The 21,144-nt window shown below is 41.1% G+C and overlaps 2 long non-coding RNA genes across 2 annotated transcripts; one reads left to right on the plus strand and one right to left on the minus strand.

Annotated features, from left to right (window-relative positions):
* Nucleotides 1-224: 224 nt before the first annotated feature.
* LOC148046286 (uncharacterized) lies at nt 225-17,529 on the minus strand. The gene is made up of 3 exons (XR_015696269.1): nt 17,339-17,529; nt 12,901-13,107; nt 225-1,280 (listed from the first exon to the last, which is right to left on the minus strand). It is a non-coding gene; the product is annotated as an uncharacterized LOC148046286 (long non-coding RNA).
* On the plus strand, nt 8,706-20,563 carry LOC148046287 (uncharacterized). The gene is made up of 6 exons (XR_015696268.1): nt 8,706-8,839; nt 9,778-9,807; nt 12,990-13,034; nt 15,239-15,271; nt 18,906-18,971; nt 20,512-20,563. It is a non-coding gene; the product is annotated as an uncharacterized LOC148046287 (long non-coding RNA).
* The last annotated feature ends 581 nt before the right edge of the window (nt 20,564-21,144 follow it).

Consider the following 21,144-nt stretch of genomic DNA (forward strand, 5'->3'; position numbering starts at 1 on the left):
CCTTCCTTTTACTTCTAACGGTCTTAATCTGTAATACAATCAAATATCTTCATAGGATTTGATTTCTCTTCAGCTCTCCCTTATCCCATCACATAAATTTCTTCAAGCTTTAACCAACTTCTCTTGTAGATCAAATTAGCAAACATTTTCCAGGTCATTCTCTTGGTTTATAATTGTATTTTAATTTTCAAAACCTCAGACAGTTTCTTTTGTATATCCAAAAGAGTCTTTTTCACAAACCATTCTCTTGGCCTATCATTTGTAGGTTCACATTCTGTATTTTCTGTTTTGTCAGATAAAATTTGTTCCACATTTGTCATTCCTTCATTAACATCTTTTATACATAGTCTAACCATAGAATCAGACATCATTACAGTTTTGATGTTGTTGTTACTAATTTATGGCTCCAGTCTTCAAATATCTCCTTTAACAATTTCTATGGTATAATGTTTGTGTCATTTAGTATTAACTGACATCAAAAATATGCATCCAGATTACGACCACTTGACTATGGAAATGCTGTGATAGTTTTAAGTGTAAGCACTAGTCCTAAATCACTTTATTCAGCCTCATTGCAACATTGAACAGTTGCTAAAGAAATGGTCATAAGTAAAGGACTACCCATAGAGTGTTTCAACCTATCTGGGCTTCCATATTTCCCAACCAAACTTCCCACTTCCCAGCCAAACTTTCTGTGTCTCAAATCTATCCAAAAGGACCACTCCATGTGTGAATAGGAATTTGCATAGTACAACCTATGCCACATAGCTGCCTGCCCTAAAGATGCCAAATTCCTCTAGTACTCTTGTCCACCTTCTACATACAAAGGCCTTTTTAGTGCCCTCAGTAGGGGGGAAACACTGAAACACTCTTGCAAAGCCATAAAGGGAGGCCAGCCAGCTCCCTATGCCAGGAGACACTGCAGTTCTAGGGGTGGCTTAGAAATTCTAAATGTTTCCCTACAGCGATTAAATAATCCTTTGGCATGAAAGAGTCAGGCTCTGAAAGCAGCTCTGTGAAAAGGCCCAGACTTGACCCCATCAGACTTGTCATGAAAAAACGATGGATGTTTTCCACCAGAGGCAACAGGAAAATTGCTTTCTCAGCAACCAAAACGGATCAGGCGTTATAGCAACTTGAAGTGCTACAGCACTCAGCGCCAGTTGAAGACAAGAGTACATGTGCTTTGTTCACTGTGGACCTGCCATTCCATCACTTCCAGGGAGCAGGATCCACGGTCTGGGACAATGGGAATGGTAATTCAAAAAAAATTGGAGGACCTGAGTAAGAAAGAATGTTGTTTGAAATTGGATGATAATGATGATTCATTCAACCATCTGAAATATTACAGAATTACTGAAGAGGGAATTACTAAAATCCTCTACCCAAAAGACACACTGGAACTTAGAACACACACAAAAAAGCAGATTAAACTAACCTCACTCATAGTTCATTGATTTATCATTCTCTGAATCTAAGCTTAAATCTAGGACGAGCATATGCATTTCTTGATGAGATGCTGTATCTCCTCCTCCTCCTCAAAGAAGACAAAGGAGATTATATATTGCATAGCATTTACATAAGTTAATCATATGAAGAACGGTTGCAGGAACTATATATGACTAGTTTAATGAAAAGAAAGACCAGGGATGACATGATAGCAGTGTTCTGATATCTCAGGGGTTGCCACAAAGTAGAGGGAGTCAAGCTTTTCTCCAAAGCACCTGAGGGTAGGACAAGAGGCAATGGATGGAAACTAATCAAGGAGAGAAGCAACTCAGAACTAAGGAGAAATTTCCTGACAGTTAGAACAATTAATCAGTGGAACAACTTGGCTCCAGAAGTTGTGAATGTTCCAACACTGGAAGTTTTTAAGATGTTGGATAACCATTTGTCTGAAATGGTATAGGGTTTCCTGTCTAAGCAGGGGGTTGGACTAGAAGACCCCCAAGGTCCCTTCCAACTCTGTCATTCTATTCTATTCATATAGTGATTTATATAAATAAAAGCAAATATATAATTACTATAATTATTTCTACTTAGAAATTCTTCTGAGATAAGATTGGGAACCAGAGAATGTGACTTTTTTTTTTCATCTGCTAACCAGATACTAAAGATTGATAGCCAACTTGATAGCTTCTGCCAATCATTGTTTAAAACTTCCTGCCTTTAAACCTGGATTAAACCTGGACAGTCCTTTCAATTACAGGATGCTTTCAGCCCGATAGACTTTTTAGAACTGCAAATGATAATTGTAATCCAGTTGAATTTAAAGTTAGTTAAACTAAGACAGAAAAGCTATGATGTATAGGATCTGTTCGCACAATCCGATGACATCATTAAAAGCCCTGGTGGTGCAGTGTTTAGAATGCAGTACTGCAAGCTAATTCTGCTGACAGCCAACCGCCAACAATTTGGCTGTTCAATTCCCCTGGCTCAAGATTAACTCAGCCTTCTATCCTTCCAAGGTTGGTAAAATGTGGACTCAGATTGTTGGGGCCAATATGTTGACTTTGTAAACTACGTAGAGTGGGCTGTAAAACATCGTGAAGAGGTATATGTCTAAGTACTATTGCTATTGCTATTTTTCTCCTTGCACCTTAAGCAAGGCATGGATATCCAATCATCATGAACTGAACCCAGCTGCTTTGGTTCAGATAATAGCAGTACCAAAAATAATTTGCCCCCTGGTAATTTGTAATTTGTGTCTATATAATTTTCTTAGGAATATAAAAAAAAGTTTGCCATTTCTTGTCCTACATTATCTTCCTTCCTTCCTTCCTTCCTTCCTTCCTTCCTTCCTTCCTTCCTTCCTTTCTTTCTTTCTTTCTTTCTTTCTTTCTTTCTTTCAAATTTACCACTTCAACCCTAACAGGTTCTATGCTGCTTAGTTATTTTAGTTACTTTAGATCTGTGAAAACAGGCTTAGGTGTTGTCTGGCCTAGTCAACAAATTGTGATTTAACCTGGTGTGACTCCAATCTCATTCCCAATTTCCCCCAACTTATTTCAGGGGTGAGACCTCAAGTAAGTGGCCATGGAGGAGGTTACTTTTCATCTCTAACTAGAGGTAAGTATTTTGTGTCATTCCCTCTTCCTCAGCCTTCTTAGAAAGAGTTGGATGCTACTTAATTGATGGAGGTCCCTTATTGTCAAAGCCTATTCCAATGACTGATTTAAAATTTTGTACATAGAAATTGAGCTAATTTCATAACACAATGTGGTTCTTTTGGAAGAGGTAATAATCTAGCAACAATCATTCAATATTCCTAGTATGGCAAACCTATGGCACAGGTGCCACGGATGGCACACAGAACTCTTTCTGCTGGCATGTGAGTTGTTGCCCCAACTCAGCTCCACCGCACACCTCCCACTGGCCATCTCATTTTTGGGCCTCTGCATGCATGCATAGGGGGGCGCCCCCCCCCACTTGTTTTTGGTCCTAGGAGACTGCAGGAAGGCCTGCTAGGCCAAAAACAGGGCGTGGTGGTGCGTGTGCAGGGGGTGAGGCGCACGGGGAGGTGTCAGGTGCACTGTTGCACGTGTGTGACCACTCTCGGCATAGAACAACAAAATTGTTAGCCATCACTGCACTATTCATTTCTTCCTGTTTCAAATAATCCACTTCTAGTTTATAACTCAAGTGAACTCTGAAACTAAACTAAGAAGGAAGGGAGGTATGTGGATGGGTCAAAAATGTCCAGAGAGTGGCTAAAGGTGCATGATTGAAACCCCTCTCACACACACATTTATATGAATTGTGCACATGAAAGGATACATATTAAAAGTGATTGTGGTTCAGTGCTGCCATCCTTGCCCCATGGATGTCCTTAACTTCAGCTTCCCTTGTTTGTATCCTGCCTTTCAGGTGCAGGAGCTCTTCAACCAGGAGCTGGAATGAGACCAGCTGGAGCCAAAGCTGGTAAGTTGGATAACAATGGCAAGTTGGGGAAGATATTCTCTTTACAGGCCTCAGCTTGCGTTCATTTTGGGACTATTCAAAGTTACAACAGAACTGAAAAAAAATGGCTTATGGCTCTTTTTCACTCTTTTAATAGTTGCATGGACACGTGATCAAAATTCAGACATTTTTATGATGGTTGCATTGTCCCAGGGTCATGTGACTATCTTTTGTAAACTTCTGTCAAGCAAAGTCAATGGGGAAGCCAGATTCAATTAGCAACCATGAAACTAAATTAGCAACTGGAGTGATTACAGTCTGAGGGCAAGTAAGGTCATAAAATGGAGCAAAACTCACTTTAAAAATGTACCTGTATTTCAAAAGAGGAATAAAATAAAATTATTATCCCCCTCTGCCTCTGTTATCAGTTATTATGCAATGTCTTTGATGTAGTATCAAAGATATTTTGCCTCTTGTTGTATAAAGACACTGGGAGATTAGGGAACTGCAGAGGTGTTATGTTGTTTTGAAATGTGTTTAGAACAAGGTTCATCTATCAGATATAGGTGGGAAGGGGACAGAGTGAATACCTCTTCGATTTCAATGATTGCATCAGAGGTGGTATTCAGCGGGTTCTGACCAGTTCTGGAGAACCGGTAGCGGAAATATTGAATAGTTCGGAGAATCAGTAAATACCACCTCTGAATGGCCTCGCCCCTTCTATTCTCTGCCTCCCGAATCCCAGCTGATTGGGAGGAAATGGAGATTTTGCAGTAACCTTCCCCTGGAGGTAGGGGGGGAATGGAGATTTTGCAGTATCCTTCCTTTCCCTGCCACGCCCACCAAGCCACACCACCAAGCCCTGCCACACCCACCAAGCAACGCCCACAGAACTGGTAGTAAAAAAATAATAATCCCACAGCTGGATGGCAAGATGATCTTTCAACCACAATGTTCCCTCTTTTTGTTTCTCTCATAAATCCAAGAATTCTTAGCTTAGTCCCTGCCATTTTATCGATAGCATTTTTTGAAATGATTTGCCTCTCCTTCCTAAGGCCAAGAGATAGAGAGAGCTGGTTTTGTGCCTAAAGCAGGACTAGAATTCTTGGTCTCCTAGTTTCTAGCCCAGTGTCCTTAACCTCTGCCTCAAACTGGCTTTCTTATTTGATATTAATGATAATTGATGATTGTATTTTACAATTCATGATCTATGACGTCACTTTGTTGGTTGTATGAACACTGAAAGCTTATGCACAGGAGATAAATTTTTTGTACGTCCAACAGTGGTGGGATTCAAACACTTTTACTACCAGTTCTGTGGGCGTGGTGCAGTGGTGGGTTTCAAAATTTTTTAGAACCTCTTCTTAGATGTGGCCTGCTTTGTGGGAGTGGCTTGCTAGCCATGTGACCAGATGGGAGTGGCTTGCTGGCCATGTGATCGGGTGGGAGTAGCTTGCCAGCCATATGACTGGGTAGGCGTGGCCAACTTGTAAAACGTGGTGAAATTCACTTAACAACGCTCTTGCTTAGCAACCAAAATGTTGGCTCAGAAACTCTGGCATTTGAAGCACGCAAGTGTTAAAGCTGTCAAGTTACAAGATCCTTGCACCCCTAACCTTTTAGAAAAAAAAACCCAGGGGTGTTCAAACTTGACAGCTTTAAGACTTGTGGACTTCAACTCCCTGGACAGAATTCCTCCTCCAGTCATGTTGGCTCGGGAACTCTGGCATTAAAGTACGCAAGTCTTAAAGCTGTCGTTACAAGACTCTTGCACCACTAACCCTTTAGGGGGGAAAATCCAGGTTTTTTTGTGTTCAAACTAGACAGCTTTAAGACTTGTGGACTTCAACTCCCAGAATTCCTCCTCCAGTCATGTTGGCTTAGGAACTCTGGCATTGAAGTACGCAAGTCTTAAAGCTGTCAAGACCCTTGCACCCCTAACCCTTTAGGAGAAAAAACCCAGGTTTTTTGTATTCAAACTTGACAGCTTTAAGACTTGTGGACTTCAACTCCCTGGACAGAATTCCTCCTCCAGTCATGTTGGCTCGGGAACTCTGGCATTAAAGTACGCAAGTCTTAAAGCTGTCGTTACAAGACTCTTGCACCACTAACCCTTTAGGGGGGAAAACCCAGGTTTTTTTGTGTTCAAACTAGACAGCTTTAAGACTTGTGGACTTCAACTCCCAGAATTCCTCCTCCAGTCATGTTGGCTTAGGAACTCTGGCATTGAAGTACGCAAGTCTTAAAGCTGTCAAGACCCTTGCACCCCTAACCCTTTAGGAGAAAAAACCCAGGTTTTTTGTATTCAAACTTGACAGCTTTAAGACTTGTGGACTTCAACTCCCAGAATCCCTCCTCTTGCTCTTCATCTTGATAATGTGCGGACCGGCGGGGGGAGGGAGCTGGAACTGGTCCTAAATGGCACTGTAGATTTGTGGAACGTCTAGAAGAGATTAGAACTGGCATGGTGTGGCTTGGTGGGCGTGGCAGGGGAAGGATACTGCAAAATCCCCATTTCTACCCCACTTCAGGACAAGGATACTGTAAAATCTGCATTCCCTCCCTACCCCACTAACCTGCTTTCCAGCTCCGTTCTCTGGTGCAGGGCAACAGAAGAAGACCCAGCCAATCAGCTGGGACTCAGAAGGCAGCTAATAGATGGAGGTGGAGCCAGCCAGAGTTGGTATTTGCCAGTACTCCGAACTACTCAAAATTTCCCCTACCGGTTCACTAGTACCGGTCAGAACTGGCTGAATACCACCTCTGATGTCCAATCACAATAGCCAAGCCAATAAAGAATTCTCTCTTCTCCCCTCCCCTCCCCTCCCTTCCCCTCCATTCTGTTCTGTTCCATTCTATTCCTTTGCATTCCATTCCATATTATCCCCTGCTATTAAGGAGTTGAAAGCAGAGAGATTTCCCCCACCCACCCCAAATTATCCCTGTAACAACACTTTAAATTAAATTGAGGCATAGCTGTTAAGTGATCTGTAGAACCAGTGGGTGTCATAGATGAGGAGGCACAATCCCAGGGATTTTTTTTCCTGGTTCATATTATATTTAGCATATGGTAAAAGTTAAAAAGCAATATTGGTCATAATTTGTAGTACAGGTTAACCTGTAATTATCCTTCTGTTTACATTTTTCATTTTTGTCTTTTATCAACATAGGAAAATACTCTGCCTTTGGATCCCAAGGGATTTCTCCAGGACAAGGTAAGTTTAGCTAGATAAATTAAATAAATCTAAGAAGTATAACACTTTTGGGGTTGGGTTGGTTGTTTTTGTATTTGTGGGCTAAAGTTTGACTGGAACAGAAATACTTGTATTTGCTTTCTAAAAACTTGAAAGGACTGGAGCTTCTTTTGCATTTGGTGACATAGAGTAGAAGGAATACGTTGACGGAGTCAGCTCTTAAATATATGACAAACACCATAGAAGCGGAAAGCTAAAAGAGTGATGGAAAATGCTACATTTTCCTGATGTCCCTGAACACAAGTAGCCCTCCACTTGCCCTACAATTGTAATGGAGCCTGCCCATTATAGTTGTGACAGTTGTAAAGCAGGTCACCATATCACCAGACCCATTTTATGACTTTTCCGCATCACCAGACCCATTTTTATTATCTTTTCCCTGCAGTGGTTATTAAGCAAATGCAGCTGTCATAAAGTGAATCCACCATGGGCTGTTTTTGCCAAAACCAGAAATAAATGCATGTTTTGAACAAAAACAGCGTAAAACATGCTCATGTGACTCCAGGACACTGGAACATGACAGCCATACATGCAGGCCAAACATCCAACATTTGGTCACATAAAGTATGTGAGTGTGGGGGGGGGGGCAGCCAGTAGAATTCAGAACTAGAGCACAAGTACCTTTGGAAGGGTCTCCTGTAACTTCAAATTGTCATTAAGCAACTGGTCATAAGCCAAGGACTAACTGTACGTGTTAGGTATTTGCAGAAAGTTATTTATGTATCCACAATAGTTATGAAGCTTTCGAAATATGTTCTACTGATGTTAAGAAGTAAGCAATGTACTAATATTCATGATGGCTAGTACAGTGTTATGCTGATACATGTGCAAAAGAAGAAGTGCTTCTATTGTTATGCAGCACCCTCTACCTTGCAGATTTTGATCCTCCCTCTAGAAGGTGTATAAGTCTAGCCCGCCTTGGTATTTAGACTGAATGTAGACCTAGGCATCTCTAGCACTCAGGGGTGTGCCAAATTTTCCCTCAGAGAAAGTTTGAAGCTATAACTGTCCCTTTTGATTCATTCTGAGGGATTTGAGTAACCTAAGAAGGACTGTTTGAGGACGAACCATTTCTAAAATGCTTGAAACATTCAGATTAGGTTGGAAGGTCCAAGCCATTTATGGACCACTCTGAACAGTCCACTGCAATCTCCAAACTTTTTGCACATGCCCACTAACAAGTTCACAATGTGGACCTCTTTATTTTAAAGTAATTGTTTCATATTTTTTTCCATCCCATTTTCCCATCAGTTAAAGAGAGACTCGTTCTCTCTCATTCAATACTTTTATCTGAATAATAACCCAGCTAGAATTTCTAGAGCAGCACAGTAACGGTGATTGATAAGCCCATTCTGCTTCTCTGCTGCTGCATTCATCGTAAGCAATCTAGTCTGAAAGAACTGGTGCAAAATTTTGACTCCTCTGCTTTGTCAGTACAAACAAAATGTATGGTTTCAGGGAAATAACCTTAAATCTGCCTGCAGTCACACACAAGTCTTAGCTTTCCTTGTTTATCCTTGCAGGAGTGCAAAACGGATTTGGGACTCCACAAAACGGATTTGGGACTCCACAAAACGGATTTGGGACTCCACAAAACGGATTTGGGACTCCACAAAACGGATTTGGGACTCCACAAAACGGATTTGGGGCTCCACAAAGTTTTGGGGGCAAACCAGGGAAGCCAGGTGAGAAATGCCTTTGTTGACAGCAGGATTCCAATCTGTCAGTTCAAAATCTACACTGACAGTTTGTTTTCGCTAAATATGCATCAGAGACAATGAGGCCTACTCAGGATAGAAAGAGCAGGTGATTTCTTTCTATCCTGAGTAGGCCTCATTGTCTCTGAGCGTAATGAACCCAACTCTGAGCATAGAAAAGGTAAAGATAACGGTTTCTCCTGTCTAGTTGTGTCTGACTCTGGGGGGCAATGCTCATCTCTGTTTCTTAGTTGTGGAAGCCAGTGTTGTCTGAAGATGCTTCTGTGGTCATGTGGCCAACATGACTAAACACTGAGGCACACAGAATGCTGTTACCTTCCCACTGAAGTGGTGCCCATTTATCTATTTGCATGCTTTTGAACTGCTAGGTTGGTAGGAGCTGGGGCAAGGACAGAAGCTTACCCCATCATGCAGTGCTTGGGTCTTGAACTGCCAACCTTCCAGTTGACAAGCCAGCGTCTTACCCACTAGACCATCGCATCCCTTAACAATCAAGTTCTTCACCAGATATTAGTGATGAGGGGATTTAAAAGAGACTTAGCAAAAATGCAGAGTTCTTTTCAGAGCTGAGGACCCCCACTACCTTTTCAGTGGCTTCAGGCCAAAAAAGGGACAGGGCTAGGAGATGACTACCTATTTATTTAATCATTGTTCCCTTTTGTGACAACTTAGAAAGGAGATTGGAACAACAAACTTGGAGGAGCCTGTGGGCCTGAGGTCACAGATTTGTCTACTAAGTGAACAACTACTGCAGGACTTTAATAGCAATCCCTCTTCGAAATAATGGAAAATACTTGTAGCTCGGGTTTTAGATTTTGGCAATCCCTCTTTTACATTTTTCCCCCTGAAGTGATTGATGTTACTATCTAATGCTTCTCTGTCTAAATTTTTCTATCCCTCCACAGGTTACGGGATGCCAGCTGGATATGGAACTGGTATGATGGGCCTTTCTTGTTCAGTTTCGATGCACGCACTCTTCCATGTTCAAAATAGACATTCAGAGGAGGGGTGGGATTCACTTATCTTCCCAACCAGTTCGTGAGTGCACACACCACATCTGTGCATGTGCATCACCTTCTGCACATGCACAGTGCTTGCACATTATGTCAGGGTGGGTGGGCAGAGCCTCCTGTAGCGTCCGCTACTGGTTTGCCCAAACCAGAGAGAACCAGCTGAATACCATTTCTGACTTGGAGTTCTCCAAGTACAGTAATCCAACATAAAAACAGGCCTATTCTGAACATTTCACATTGTCAGTCTTCCTAGGTGGATGGGACCAGACAGGAGGCATGACCAGATGAGTTAATTCTACTTTATTGCAAAGAATTATGATTTATTACTTTATTAACAGACTCTTGCAAATCTGAAAGTACAAATCTCTCACCACTTTTACAGATTGAGAAATGATTGAAGTTCCTTTCTGAGTTTCTTCCTCTGCCCATTATGCAGCTTAAGGCTATGCCTTTTCTTATCTGATCATTCCCTAAGGAGCGCCTCTCCCCCCACCCCTCCCAATGCCATTCCCATATATCATTACACACATTGTACCACCTTTGGAACATCTAAAACAGTCAAGGTCACAATGTTCTGTGATGGCACATTCTACATACACCTACTTAAAAAACAACATTGGGAAATGTTGAGCTCAATATCATGGGAAAGTTGAGAGATAAGTATTGGATTTTTGAAGTCTTCTCTCCAATGAGTTGACATTCTCTACCTTCATCCTTGAGTCAACAGAGGATTACATGCAATTACATACAATTTGCTACCCCACTGTTGATTCCTGTCCTGCTTCAAATAACTTTGTTTACAGTTACTGAAATCAATTGATTTCTCTTCAAGATAATGAGGGATGAAATGTAAGAAATTTTCTATACCATAAGACTGTTCTTAGATGCTGTCCAGATAAGGAGGGAAAACCCCTATTTTAAGACTGGAATGACTTACGCCTATCTCACTTGTTACAAGAGGAAAAACTAGGAAAAAGATGCTTTCAAGATGTGCTGTAGTTAAATGCATGTGAGACAAAGCCCATGGAAATTCCTTTGGTTATTGGCCGCTTTAGCACAAAATGGGGCGATTTCACCTCTCCGTTCTCTGTTATCAAGCAAACAGAACTGTAGGAGAAATTAGTGGTGAAAAATTAACTAATTTATTAAGCCTAACTGCGTTTGCATTATTGAATAATGCAATTACTAATGGATTTTTGTGCCCCAAATGATTGCACTGTATGCACAAATAAGAAAGGCTGTGACTTCAGACTTAACATGATCCATTGGAAAGGGAAGAGTTAAAGCTGATGGAACTGGAAAAAACAGAGTGAATCATCATGATAACAGGCCCATCCAGAGAAAGAGCTGCTGGTACATAGAGGAGTACCAGTTATCTGCTGGACTATGTAAACCAGAGTTTCCCAACCTTTCTGGGTTAGTGGCCCAGAGCTGGTGGGGAGGGGAAAAGAGGGAATAATTTTGTGGGAGGGGCAGGCACATGTGCATGAGCACCTGTTGACCGTGCAAGTAGAGATGAGAGCACCTGCGATACTTGTATGAGTGGGGTTGTGACCCCCTGTGATGCTCACACGAGGTGCTTTGTGCATGCATACATGCATGCATACCAGTCGGCCACTCATGTGGCCCAGGTGCAAATAGGCTGCGGCCCACATGTTGGGGACCCTCCCACTGTAAACTAAGAAGACTGTTGAAAGAGCAACGGTATTGATGCCTCCTCTGGACCTTTGATGGTAGAAGATAAGACCAAGGAAAATTAATATATATTTGGCTGCACAAAGATTAGAGATGGATGGAATTTTAAAACATTACCTTCAAAATCAGATATTTGCTTGACTTTTATGATATTCCATGCCAGGAATAGGAGCCAGCTGGCTCTATTTTTCCAATGGTTAGACAGACCAGCCACAGACAATTTGCTGACCACATTTGATTACAACAGTATTTCTAACAAGAACATGAAGATTTGATATTGCCTAAATCCAGACCTCTGCTCATCTTTATAGATATGGGAAAGAAGCCACCTGATCAGTGTTTTGAAGAAATACACAGATCCCCCTTTTAAAACATTTTGTAAGATTAGGCACTTAGTGAAGACTAGTAAATAAAAACTATGTTTGATTAAGTGCAGAGAGATACATCAGGAACTATTGCCCAATGATTTGGGAGACAGTTGTGGAATATTTCAACCAAACAGGTTATCTTAAGCAAATGCTTCATCTGTCTGGCATTAAAAAGAAATCTGAAATACTATGAAACTTGTTTGACTTAGATCTGTCAGAAATGTTGTAGGGTCTCCTGTTTGGGTAAGGGGTTGGACTAGATGACCTACAAAGTCCCTTCCAACTCTGTTAATCTGTTAAAAAACAAACTTAGTATAGACTGATAAGTCATCTGAAGTGTTTAACATTGGGTCAGCATATCTTTCTCAGCCCAGAGCACTTATTATGCTCTAGCCCCATGATGGCGAACCTATGACACACTTGCCACAGGTGGCACACAGAGCTATATCTGTGGGCACGCAAGCTGTTTCTCTAGGTCAGCTCCAGGGCGCATGCGTGCACTGGCCAGCTCATTTTTGACCTTCTGGAGGGTCGGGGGAGGCCGTTTTTGCCCTCTCCGGGCTTCAGGAAAGCCTCCGGAGCCAGGGGAAGGTGAAAAACAGGCCCAATGGGCCTACCGGAAGTTCAGAAATGATCCATTTCTGGCTTTCGGAGGGCCTCTGGGGGAGCCGGGGGAAGGCCGTTTTCGTCCTCCCCAGGCTTCAGTTAAGCCTCCGGAGTCTGATAGGCCCAAAACAAGGTGGGATCATGTGCGCATGGACAGCGGGCGCAACGGGGGCATTAAATTATGGGTGTTGGGACACACACACGTACTATCGCACGGAAATGCTCGCTTTCAGCAACCAAGCCAAAAAAAGGTTAGCCATCACTGCTCTAGTCTATAAAAATATCTAGCCGATATTAGATCAAAGAAAGCTGCTTTGACGTGATTATCTAAAAATGCATTGTTCACCTAGAAATGAAATATGACCACTGATGAATTAAATTAGTTTGAAAAGAAATGAACATTGTCCAAACTCATGATGCATCTCTGCTTTCCAGGCTTCACAGGTGTTGGTTATCCCCATCAAGGTCTCCCCTTGGGAGGTAAGAATCCTGGATTGGATATTTTTCTTTATTTTTTATGACACTTTCTCCCAGATGAAGAGGCACTTCTTTTCTAAAATGTTGGGGAAATAAAAGTAAGGAAAGATGCACACACATTAGAAAATACAGAAATTATATGGAATTTTTTTTGCAGAATAATGTATGGTAACATTAGAACAAGATACAAATTACTAGAAGAATCATCTCACACACTAATAAATCCATCTGAATTAAAACAAATGTAAACTTGACTGTGACAGTTTAATACCTTAGCATTTTCAAAACTTATATTTAACTATAAAAGTAAAATTTCAGATTCGTTGAGTAATCTATACTATAAAACTAAACAATCATAGTCAACAACTCTTATTTTAAGAAAGCACAAACCTCAGATAAGGCAGCAAACCACATATAGTTTTGTGCTCCATAAATACTTTAAACTGAAGTTGACTTTGGACTGGTGAGATGTTTCTACATTTTTTTCTCTTAATATTTCTGTGCAAAACACATCATGCTCAAAGTATGCCAGGTGATTTAATTGCATTTCTTGGTTAAAAACAACCCTTCTTTTGCCTGTGTTGACTTTTTAGAAACATTTGGGCGCCTCTTTCATTTTAAGATTCTTAGGGATCAGGTCTTGTAATGATTAGTTTGCAGATTTTTCTTTCTTTTTATATGAGATCTTAGATTGTTTATTTAATTGATAGCTATTGTTGAGTCCATTTGAATATTTTGGTTTTCACTCATAACACTTGGCAGCAGTCAGCCTAATTAACCTATTATTTCTATTTATTGTGATAGGTTCTTTTTAAAGTGTTTTTCTTATGCAAATCATGTTTTCAGTTTCTTCCTTTGGAATCTGTGTGTGAGAGAGTGTATACATGTATATATGACTATAATAATGTGACTGTTATTAGTGTGAATGTGCAAAATGTCATTCTTTAGAATTTTAGCTTGTTACTAAAAAAAAGATGAACAACGCCAGATTTGCATGCATTATTAATAAAAAGATCATTGCTGATTTTAGAAAGAGCTGGCATAATTATATGCCACTTTGTATTAAGGCTGCAGCTGTGGAGGTGGTCAATAGTATTAAATATCTGGGTGTGCAGATAACTAACAATCTGACTTGGTCTATTCATATGTTACCTTTAGTGAAGCATGCAAATTGGTGTCTGCATTTCCTGCTTCAGATGAGGATAGCACATCTTTCTCCTCCTATCCTGGTCACTTTTTACAGAGGCATGATTGAGGATGTTTTAACAAATGTGTCTAGCAAATAGAAAAACAGAGTTGGAAGGGAACTTGGAGGTCTTCTAGTTCAACCCCCTGCTTAGGCAGGAAATCCTACACCACTTCAGAAAAATGGTTATCCAACATCTTTAAAACTTTCTGTGTTGGGGCATTTACAAACTCTGGAGGCAATTGTTCCACTGATTAGTTGTTCTTTCAGGAAATTTCTCCTTAGTTCTAAGTTGCTTCTCTCCTTGATTAGTTTCCACCCTTTGTTTCTTGTCCTGCCCTCTGGTGCTTCAAACTGCATCACTGTTTGGTTTGGTAGCTGCAGTGTCTTAGATAGAAGGTCCATACAGAGAGTGGTAAGGACAGCTGAGAAGATTATAGGAAGCTTGCTTCCTATTATTCAGGATACTGCTTATAAGCACTGTGCGCTTAGAGCTCGGAGCATTGTTAGAAACCCCACTTACCCACTTTATGGTCTGTTTCCGTTGCTCCCTTCTGAGAGGAGGTTTTGAAAGACCTATAGCAGGACTACTAAATTCTGTGACAGCTTTGGGCCTTCTGCCATCCATCTTGTAAATTTGCAGCTTTCTTTTCCCTCCCGCCAATATATGTATGCATTTAAACTAGCAAGATGTTTCTCTGTTTCGTGTGTGTGTGTGTGTGTGTGTGTGTGTGTGTGTGTGTGTGTGCATAATATCTTCTCAGAGCTGAATGTAATGAAATTTCATTTTAATGTATGCTGATTTTTGACATTGAAGTGACAATATAGTTTCTATTTTATTGTATTTTATTCTACTCCATTCCATTCCCACTCCCATTCCTATTCTTGTTCTTGTTCTATTTTGTTCTGTTCTGTTCCATCCTATCCCTATCCCTTTCTCTTCCATTCTGTTCCATTTCACCCAAAAAGCTTCATCTGCAAAATATATAGAGGCCTGACTTCTCAGTCTATCATCCCACAGGTCATAGAGCAAGAGGCAAGACTTCCAAAAAAGGTAATCGGATCTCAGCTTCCCCAGTAGATTACTTTTGGGACACCTGAAATATATAGAGGGTAGCCCTCAACTTGCAACTGCAACTGAGACCAGAATTTCTGTTGCTAAGTAAGATTGTTGTTGAGTGAATCCCACCCAATTTACTGACTTTTTTTTGCTATGGTTGTTAAGTGGATCACTGCAGTTAAATGAATTATGTGGTCATTAAGTGAATCCAGTTTCTCCCATTGACATTGCTTATCGAAAACCAGCTGGGAAAGTTGCCAGTGGCAATGACATGATCCCAGGACACTCCAAGCATTGTAAATACATGCGGGTTGCCAAGTGCCTGAATTTTTATCATATGACTCTGGTGCTGCTGCAGTGCAAGAACCGATGTTGAGTAATGTTTTTCAGTGCTGTTGTAACTTCCAGCGGTCGCTAAACAAATGGTTCTATGTTGAAAACAACCTGGATGTCAAGCACCAGGGAAATCAGATGATTCAGGCAGTTCAAATGAATATAAAGATTTATTGTTACGGTTAAGCTCTCTACAGGATTCTGCACTCCTAATAGTCAAGGGAAATGAGCAGGAATTAAAAAGGCATTCAAGGTGGGCTGAACTGAGATATTTTGTGAGCACATAGGGACTCATGACTTATGACACGTTTGGCCCCCTCCCTCAGGCTTAGCCAGGTCATTTCCTACACTGTATTAGAATCCAACACAAAAAGAGTAAGCTAACTTGATACACCAGCTCACATACTTACATTGCTCAAATTGATGCTGTCTGCTTAAAAGCAAGAGCAAAATTTCACCTTGTTACCCGTATGGGTTCTATACTGGTTAGGCCTATACAGAATATTCCAGAGCTATTTTTAGCATTCAGACGGAAAAACCTGAACCTTCATAGTATTCAGCATGTAAAATTTGGACTCTTTCTTCCCATCATTCTTTGTTCTCTTCTAAGCTCTAAAGAAGTATCATCATCATCATCATCATCATCATCATCATCATCATCATCATCTCTCTCTCTCTCTCTCTCTCTCTCTCTCTCTCTCTCTCCCTCCCTCCACCCCCCCCCCTCTCTGTCTCATCTTAAACGTCTTTCAAGGGAATGTCAGAAAGGTGGCATCAAAATAAGCCTTGTCTTTGCAGGCTCATAAAAATTAGGGCTCTTGGCTCAGGGCATCTCCAGAAACAGGCTCTGAGCCAAGACTTTGGAGGGATGTTATGGCCCACTTTTAAATCTTGGTCCTATCCATATTGATGTTGAAAGCCTTAGAGTCTATAGCTACCCGCTCCTTCTATTGTTTCTTGCAAGCCATCCATTTAGTTCTTAATAGACTATCCAGAAGTGCCAGAAAACCTGGTATTTCAGGTTGACATGAGTTTTATTACCTTTCCATGGGGCAACATCATCCATTGTTTCCTGTCAATTGCGGATTCTGATTTCCCTTTACTTTATGAGGTATTCCTCCTCATCTTTTTCCTAAATCCAAAGGCCACTTTTAATGGACTTTATCTGGCACTTCATATTCAGTGGACAGTTTATTTTTATCCATTTATTCATCCATCCATTCATCCATTGCTGCAAATGCAAGACTCCCAGCAGGAATAAAAACAATAAATAAGGAGGTTTGTCAAATAAACAAGGTAAATAGATAGTATCCACTGCATTTTCTTTTCTCTTTGCTGAATGGTTTCCTTTAAGAAAGATCTGAAATATGGACTCTGGAAAGACATTCATATACCATTTTAATCTCTCCCAGTGGGTCACAGTACAATTATGATTTGGCAGGAAACCCACATCTTATTAGAGTTCACAGTCATTCCATGAGAGCCATACCTTAGCCTCAGCAGGTGCCTTTTCTCATTATTGTATTTTTTATCTCATAGGCTGCCACATGGTTGCAATTTTCCAGTTCATCAGACATTACAAATTGCACCTTTGGTCTCAGTAAGCATTTTTGGCAAGCTAATCTTATCCTTCTTTGATCTTTTGCCCATCTTCAGATATGGTAACATATGACTTTCATATATGTGTTGAATCACAAAGCCCATGATGAAGAAGAACCAATTACTCACCCATAAATATGATTCTTTAAGGAGACATTTATGAACAGAACAGAATAGAATAACAGAGTTGGAAGAGATCTTGGAGGTCTTCTAGTCCAATCTCCTGTTCAGGCAGGAAATCCTACACCACTTCAGACAAATGGTTGTCCAATCTCTTCTTAAAAATTTCCAGTGTTGGAGCATTCAAATCTGTCAAGATACTTCTGTTTCTTAAGCCTGTCTTCTGGAGTGTTGGCTATTCTTGCCAGCTTGGTGTCATCTGCAAATTTGATGAGTTCCCCATCTAACTCTTTATCCAAATCATTGATGAAGTTGTTGAAGAGTACTGGGCTTAAGACAGAGCCTTGAGGTACCCCACTGCATACTTCCCTCCATGAAGATGCAGTTCCAATGCAAGAATTACATGTTGAGTGCAGTTGGTCATACCGGTTATGAATCCATCTGGTGGTGATGCTAACCCACGTGTGTGTCACTCTTCGATCTTGCTTCAATGAAATTTTGAAACTTTGCAGAATGCCCATTAGTCATGCTGGGTCCACATGGTTCATTTAAAGGTCACGTGATTTGCTTAATGACCACAGTGACTCACTTTGTGACAGTTGTAAAAAATGTTTTAAAATCAAGTTTTAATAATTGCAACAACTTACAACTAAAATTCTGGACTCAGCTGTCATCATAAGTCAAGGACTATCTGTATGGTATCAACAACAGGGAAATCCATAATTTAGGGTTCTTGAGCTTGAAATATTAATGTATCCATGTTCATCAGATATATGGTATCATAAAAACAAGGGAGTCCTGGGAAATCACATACTGTAAGCTCTATAGCATAACAGTGTATTGTTGCATTACTCAAGGGATTAAGAAAGTAGCAAAGGATTGCTTTTAGGGGTTGGTTCAGCCAGATCTTCACATTGTTACTAGTGCCAGGGAAATGAAGAACGAAGGTGGCAATAAAGCAGGATCAGAGAAGATTATCAAGGGAAGCATTCAGAACATTCTTAGCTTCTGATTACCATGAGCAAGTTACAAACAGGGCTCATTTCTGAACACAGCTTGATAACCTAGGAATTAACCCACAGGGGGTTTAGTTATAAAACTGTGGTTACAGAGTCTTACTGAGAGTTTTCTAAGATTTATCTCTCTAAAGGTTTAGGCTCGATTTTCTTTTTTAAAACATACATTTTTAGCTATTCTCTGTCCCTCCTTATCTGAACAAGAAAAATATTTTACACATCTTCAGAAGTCATTATTAACAGTTTTCCATGTCAGCCCTGCCACCTGAGCTTTAAGCAAATGATAAGGAAAAATAGCAGCAGCACTTAAACTTATATACCAACTCACCATGCTTTACAGCCCTCTCTAAGCAGTTTATAGGGTCAGATTATTGTCCCCAACAATCTGGGTCCTCATTTTACCGACCTCAAAAGGATGGAAGGCTGAGTCAACCTTGAGCTGGTGAGAATTGAACTGCTGGCAGTTGGCAGAATTAGTCTGCAATACTGCATTCTAACCACTGCACTGTCTCTCTCTCTCTACTTGTGCCTTGGTTTTTACAGTGTATTTTCTTCAACAGGACGTATGGATAGTGGTGGAGCTGGAGGCTTCCCAAGCAATGGGATGCAGAATGGATATGGCAATGGTAAGAAAGCCACACACGTTGTCACACAGGATTGTGCCCTGTAAATACTATGCCAATAGGCTCCTTCATAAATTTGCACATGATACTCTGGACTTGCATGCAAAAATTCAGCACATGCCAACTTCTAGTCAAGGAACACCTGGTAGGAGGTGGGTCAGAATGCCTACTACTAGAAGGGCCGAGGTGGCGCAGTGGGTAGAGTGCAGTACTGCAGGCCACTTCAGCTGACTGCTAGTTGGCAGTTCGGTGGTTCAAATCTCACCGGCTCAGGGTTGACTCAGCCTTCCATCCTTCTGAGGTGGGTAAAATGAGGACCCAGACTGTGGGGGCAATATGCTGACTCTGTAAACCGCTTAGAGAGGGCTGAAAGCCCTATGAAGCGGTATATAAGTCTAACTGCTATACTAAGCTAGTGAGGCAATAAATGTGTTATGTGCAGCTTCTTTGGAGGAACTATTATGTTCAGATCAGTGGTGGGTTCTGGATCCTGTTCCAACCAGTATGGTTGGAGCGGGTCTGGCGTTGCCCACATGGATGCACACAGTGCTCGTGCATGTGCGCACAGTGCACACATGCGTTGTACCTGCCAGCAACGCTTCCACAAGCCTCCATGATGCTCCAGTTGCTCAGTGGAGTGCCATGCAGGTGCTGTATGTGCTATGCGCGGAAGCGCGGAAGCCTTTAAAGGACAGGTAAGAAGCTGAGGTGGGTGGGTGGGCCCTCCGGAACACCGTACTGGAACAGTACCCGGGCGTACCGCCTGCAACCCACCACTGGTACAGATTGTCCTTTCAGTTTCCTCTTTGTTCCCACTTCTGCCTTCTTGTTTTGGGATACTTGAGATACAGGTAGTCCTCGACTAATGTCCATAATTGAGACCAGAATTCAGACTCAAATTTACAACCATTTTTAATTGAATCGCCACAGTCATTGAGTGAACCCAGGCTCATTAAGCAAACGCCACAGTTGTAAGTGCAAATCCATTCTTCCAAATTTATGGCGCTTTTTTGCCATAAATCAACACTGCAGGATGTTCCAATCAGTCATAAATGTGAGTCAGTCACCAAACACCTGAGTTGCAATCATGTGAACATTGGGTGCGTGACTGTCATAAGTGCAAGGATCAGTTATAAGAGTAAAGACTGGATATTTTTCAGCAGCATCGTAACTTTGAATAGTCACTAAACAAATGGTTGTAAGTCAAGGATTACCTGTCTACAAGCTTTTTACAAAGCAGATAAAAATCATGGCTTCATATCTATTTCATGCAAATTGTTCCCGGTTTTCCCTGGTATCACTGATTCAGAAACATAGACAGCTGCATAAATGAAGCAGCCTAAAAAACATTGTTGCACATCACTTGCTGCAATAAATAGGTATGTCCAGAATGTGGAGCTGTTGACCAATGTATAAAAAAAGAAATAAATGCTGTCTTCTTTATCTGAATTCAGCTGCTGTAAAATACACAATAGAAAATCCAAGATTGATAGCTTGAGTTTCTAGCTGGCTAGAAAGATCATATGTTCTTTTACTTTTTCAGGCTATGGAGCTGGGGGCAATGGATTTCCTCCCGCTGGAACTCAGCCAGGTGCGAAATGGGGATGGGTGACATTAATTTCTCACATTTGTTTTTCTCCTTTCCTTCAGAGAATTTAGAGAACCCTTTTAACATAACAACTGATAAGGGAGGGTAGGCTGACCAGATGGCAATCTGCCTAAGCCTTCTGGTCAAGTCGATGACAAAGGCCGTATTTGAACATTGGTTGCTCATGTTCAAATTCAGCAGCTGCCGCAGCTGCACCCTATTGATAGTAATGGGAAAATTCACGAAATTCACTTGGGAGTGAGATAGTACGAAGAAACCAAAGAGTAAGAAAGAAGTAGTGGGCTAGGGAAGTTGTTATCAGGCATGGATCTCTAGCTCAGTGTGAGAGCTTATTTCGGTCAGTATTGTGTGCTTCAGCCAGGAAAGTGTGACATTAGGGAGCAAATCATTTGAGCTGGTGAAAGTGTAAGGAATATTAGTTGAAGGTGCAAGGCAATTTATGTGAGACCCAGACAAATATACCAATTCCCTTCATGTAGTTCAAGGTTCATGGCAATAGAAATGCTCTTCTGAGTATGGCTCATGGTTGGAATACCAGGCCCAATCACTTACACTGCTATAAGTATA

Source organism: Thamnophis sirtalis, unplaced genomic scaffold (genome assembly GCF_051295495.1).
Source record: "Thamnophis sirtalis isolate CommonGarterSnake01/CBP01778 unplaced genomic scaffold, rThaSir2_p1.2 scaffold_4, whole genome shotgun sequence".
NCBI classification, from domain to species: domain Eukaryota; kingdom Metazoa; phylum Chordata; class Lepidosauria; order Squamata; family Natricidae; genus Thamnophis; species Thamnophis sirtalis.